This window comes from Condylura cristata, unplaced genomic scaffold, assembly GCF_000260355.1.
Source record: "Condylura cristata isolate star-nosed mole 26May11 unplaced genomic scaffold, ConCri1.0 scaffold00010, whole genome shotgun sequence".
NCBI classification, from domain to species: domain Eukaryota; kingdom Metazoa; phylum Chordata; class Mammalia; order Eulipotyphla; family Talpidae; genus Condylura; species Condylura cristata.
In genome coordinates, this window is record NW_004567111.1 from 57738870 (window position 1) to 57743503 (window position 4634).

A 4634-nucleotide genomic window follows, 5' to 3' on the forward strand; every position below is an offset into this window, starting at 1 on the left:
TTAAAAGGGGACCACCAGCATAGCCTTTAGGTGGTGTGCTGGGCTAGCTGCAGAAGGCCCGCTTGGCTTCCCCAGGGGTAACTAATAAAGAGAACCCCTTCGACTCCTCTAGGTGACCATTAACGAATAAAGAAATGCAATTGCTGTGCCCCCGGGCTACTCTCTAGGAAAGGGCGGTGCAGAGCTAGAGGGCACCTTGTCACTGTCCAGAAAAAAGGGAATATATACGTACTGGCAAAAATATAGCCGACGCCGAACTGGTACCGCACCTGACACCTTACCCCAGATGGTACCGTCGGGAGCCTCCCAACTGGTGGTGGATGCACTCACCCAGACCCTCCCCCGGGTTAGGCACCCCGGGTCTGGGGCCAAGTTGTCGCCCAACCCGGTCGCCTGAGAGAGACCCGCGCAGCTGCGCCCCCTTCCAGGAACTGGCGGGGCCCACCCTCGGTTCCTCCGCCCCTAAAGGGAAGCCCCCTGCACCCGGGTACCCCACACCCGCGCCGCCATAGCACCTAAGAGGGGAGGGAGGGCCTGCCTGTGCCCTACACAGGGCGGGCACGCGTCGGGTCACTGCTCCGGCCTTGCGCAGCCAGCCAGGGAGCGTCAGGGCAGAGGCGGGGTGGAGCGCGATTAAAAGGCGCTGCAGGTGGGAGCCGCGGCCTTCACCCCAGCGGGCGGGAAGGCGAACCGGACCCAGCGCGCACTCACAAGTCCACTGCGCCCCAGGCCGACCCGCCCGCCCCTCGGCTGCACAGGGAACCCCGGCGCCTCAGATCCCGCGCCCCCGCCGCGGAGGTGAGCGGACCCGGGCGCCCTGCGGTCCCCACGCCCCACTGAACCTGGGTTGTGGGGTCGCTCCGGAGATATTGGGGCGCGCGCCGCCACGGCCCCGCGGGCGCTGGAACTGCCGCCGAGAAGCCCCGGCAGGTGAGTTCGGTGACCCGTCTCCCGCGGCCCTGTCGCCCTGCTGGCGGCCGCTCCCGGTGGGCATTGGGGGACGGGTGAGGGGAGCGGAGTGCCCGGGGCCACCCCTCGCCTCGGAGCCGCATCTTCTGGAGTCCAGCAGACTGGATCCTCCATCCGGGCGGTGGGCAGCGACCACAGCTCTCATCCCACAGACGGGAGGGGCGAGGAGGGGCTGGTCTGACTTTTACCCCAGATGGTCCCTCTTTGACTTGCGCGACAGGTTTTATAAATGTTTCTCAATGTGTGCAAAGATGGCAGAGATGAGGACTGCCCCTTTTCCCCGACATCTTCTGCTGCGTTTTGGATTTTTTTCACTTTTATGGGTCACTTACAAGCCCCGCTTGGAGTTGAGGGGAGAGAAAAGCCACTTAAGCAGCGTGATTTCCATCAAACCTCCAGACTGGGAAGAGTTGGTAAACCCCGGGGATGGCTGCGCTAAGCGCATCCGAGGAACTTATGAAACGCAGATGACAGTCGTGTGGACAACAGTAATTAAGTGTCATTGGTGACACATCTCACTTAAAAGGTGGAGGCACCCATCCCAAGTGTCACCTGACCTCGTGTGGGTTTGGGTTGTGTTTTGTTTTTTTCTTTTTCCACTTTACCGACCTCCGTCGTCCCCAGAGAGCAGAAGGTGAGTCTCGGCTGTGGATGCCCCCAGGGGTCCGGGGTCTGTGGCGGGCTTGGCGACCGCAGTGCCCCGTAAGTGAGATCTCGCTGTCAGTTTAGTGCCTGGTTGAATTTAGCCTTGGATTTAACCATGCACCGTTGTTTTTTTTCCCTTCGGTGGATTTTATGCCTTAGAAGTGTTCTCTTGTCCCAGTTCTTGTAGAATCTAACCAATGTTCTAGAAGAAAATGTCCTGCCCAGTGCAGTTTCCTTAGAACTGCAGGATGTTGCTCAGCACTGCGCCGCGGAGAGCTTTGTCTGTTATTTGGATCAGGCAGAATCTTTGGGGGTGTTATTTGAACTCTGCCAGGAGGGAAGAAGGGGGTTACTGGCCAAAGAACACCAACACTGTGTTGTGACTTGTGACAGAACCCACGAGGGTGGTGAGGTCTCTGATCACCGCAGTAACCACCGCTGTTTCATTGGTGTTTTCATTTTAAAACAAATTCCGATACAGGTAATAGGGACCTCACTCTGTATTACTTTTTCCCTTCTGAATTATAAGAGCTGGAAGTAAGAGTTAAGAAGGGAAAGGGCAGAAAGCACTACAGGTCTGACTAAACGATCTCAATACGCAGAATGGATGTTCTAATTGGAAAATCCTCACTGAACAGCTTTGATTCTATCTGAATATTCCAGGAGCTCTGAGTTATTTGCATACCTTAGTTAAAATGTTAAACAGAATAAAGTCGTGGGAAAATAATTTCCAACCCATACTTCTGAGCCCATGAGGGCATCATGCTTCTGATGGCTACATTATCATATGTTAGCTAAGTTTCTATTTTTCTTACTTGATCCCTGAAAGCAGAACTGGATCCCTGCTGGCCTTTTCTGTTTTTATTCACAGGATTACTTAATCCTTATTAGTCTTTGGGAAAGACACAGGTTGGCTTAAGTGGAGTGGGAAAAACTTAATGGAAATTATTTGACTTTGAATTCTTAAATACAGTAAGAAATGCATGTAATTCCATCAATTGTCCGTTTTTTGTTTACTTTAGAAAAATATTCATTTTTACTTAATTTTGAAGATGTGTATAAATCCTAAATCCATTTTATGATGACTTGTTATTTTAAAGGAATAGTTGCTGAAACTTCAAGAAATTAAGTTTAAAAATCAGTTATCAGCTAACCTCTTAGATGACCTGGGATTTCAGAAAACAAAACAGATTCTTGATTAAACAGAGGACTTATAGGTTTTTTTTCTCCTTTCATTTATTGTTTTTAATTATGTTTATTGAGGTAAACTTAGTTTCCAATATTGTATGTGTTTTAGAGAATAAGTTCATGCCTCTGCAAATGCCTGCTATCACTCCACACCCACAACAATAGACTACCATACATAGTCTATTGGGACTCCCTCTCTTTCCTCCCTTTTTTTTGGGGGGGGGGTTGTTTGTTTGTTGTTGCTGTTTTATATACTACTGAGTGGGGAGAGGGAGGACCCAGCTTCTCAAGCTCCACTCCTTTTTTATGTTTTAATGTTTAGGGAATGGGATTAAAGTTTGGGCTTGGGAAGTAATTGTAGTAGTAATAACAGTAGTAGTTGTGGTGGTAGTGGTAGTTTGATAAGGAAAAGAATGCATAATAAGGTTTTTATTTTGGTTTTATTGTGTAGTCAAAGTAGGGAGTGTTAGGAAACTGGAGGTATCCAACCTCCCCTGGTTAACAGTTCTGGGAATAAAGAACTACTCACAAATGGCTTACATTACACACATGGGAAAAGTTAAAGGAATATGCCATATCTGTTTCTTTCCTCAACAAGTGACTTCCTTACTGACATTCAGAAACTGCTCAGAGCTTTATATTCAAGTCAGTACGTGCAATATTGGCTTCTAAGCAATCAAATGGTGTAGAAGAGAGCCTGAAACCCTTGAGAGGGATGTTAGCCCTAACTCTCCTGTGATAACCTTTGGAAGTAAGGCTGATTGCACTTGTTTGCTTTGACATTGTTGCCTTTTATCAATACAAACACTTCAACTATGCAAAATTTGGTGGAAACTTGGAAACTGTGAGGAATGTGTTCTGTTCTAGTCTTTCAAATATTTGCAGAATGACTTTGGAAGGTCCATCCACAGAGGAATAGAACTATCTAGAAAAATATTTCCACTTCTTGGTGTTTGCTGAGGGGATCACTAGATTTTAGGGCATTAGTTTTGATTCTGACATCAGTGAAACTAAAATTAGTTATGAATAAATTCTAAGTAAAAGTATAAAGAAAATGCCTAAATTAAACAATAAAGAAATTGTGTGACTGAAACAGAATAGACTTAAATTATTTGAGTCATAAAAGGGGAGGACCATCTATCTTCACAATACTCTGTGTATCATCAGCAGCAGCACCAATGGTTTACTTGTTTTTGGAGCTTACATTTTGGTCTGGAGTTTTAATAACAAGAATGCAACATGGAATTATTTGCTATGATCAAATATACCACAAAACCAAATGTAATTTACCTTTGTAAGTTTAAATGTAACAACATTCTTATACTTAGAATTTGACTGCAGAAGGAAACATTCTATTCTCCCCTTAAAAGAAACCCAAAAGACACCAGTTAAAATTAAATCTTTCTGGTTTACAAAAAAGTTAATATTTACTTTTTTAAGGAAAAAAGAAACTCCCAAGGCCCTCCCTGGTGGCACAAGCAGGTAAAGCACACACTATTAAGCTATCCACAGCCCCTGCAGCATGAGTTGGACCCCTGACCAAACAGGGAGCTAACCCACAGGGTACAGCAGACATCTCCTGTCTTATCTGCTGCTTCTCTCAGCAGTGTATTTCAGTAGATCTGCCTGTTCTGTTCCCCATTCTGTCTCTGATGAAGGCTCTCACCCCTGCACCTCTGGCCTGTACCCCAGTTCTTGTATGCGCAAATAAATAAGTCTTAAAAATAGTTCCCCCCACTCTCCTGCACTGCTGGTAGGAATGCAAACTAGTACAACCACTATGGAAAACTGTTTGGAGGTTCCTCCAAACTGCTAAACATGGAGCTTCCCTA

General features: G+C 47.0%; 1 protein-coding gene across 2 annotated transcripts in view; it reads left to right on the top strand.

Annotated features, from left to right (window-relative positions):
- The first annotated feature begins 690 nt into the window (after positions 1-690).
- The window catches only part of GJB6 (gap junction protein, beta 6, 30kDa), a 10002-nt gene continuing 6058 nt past the window's right edge, over positions 691-4634 (top strand). The window contains exon 1 of one of the 2 annotated variants that reach the window (XM_004680268.2): positions 691-930. The gene's annotated coding sequence lies outside the window, so the exon portion shown is untranslated. The remainder of the gene's footprint in view (positions 931-4634) is intronic. The other variant, XM_012723137.1, reaches the window with a different exon arrangement.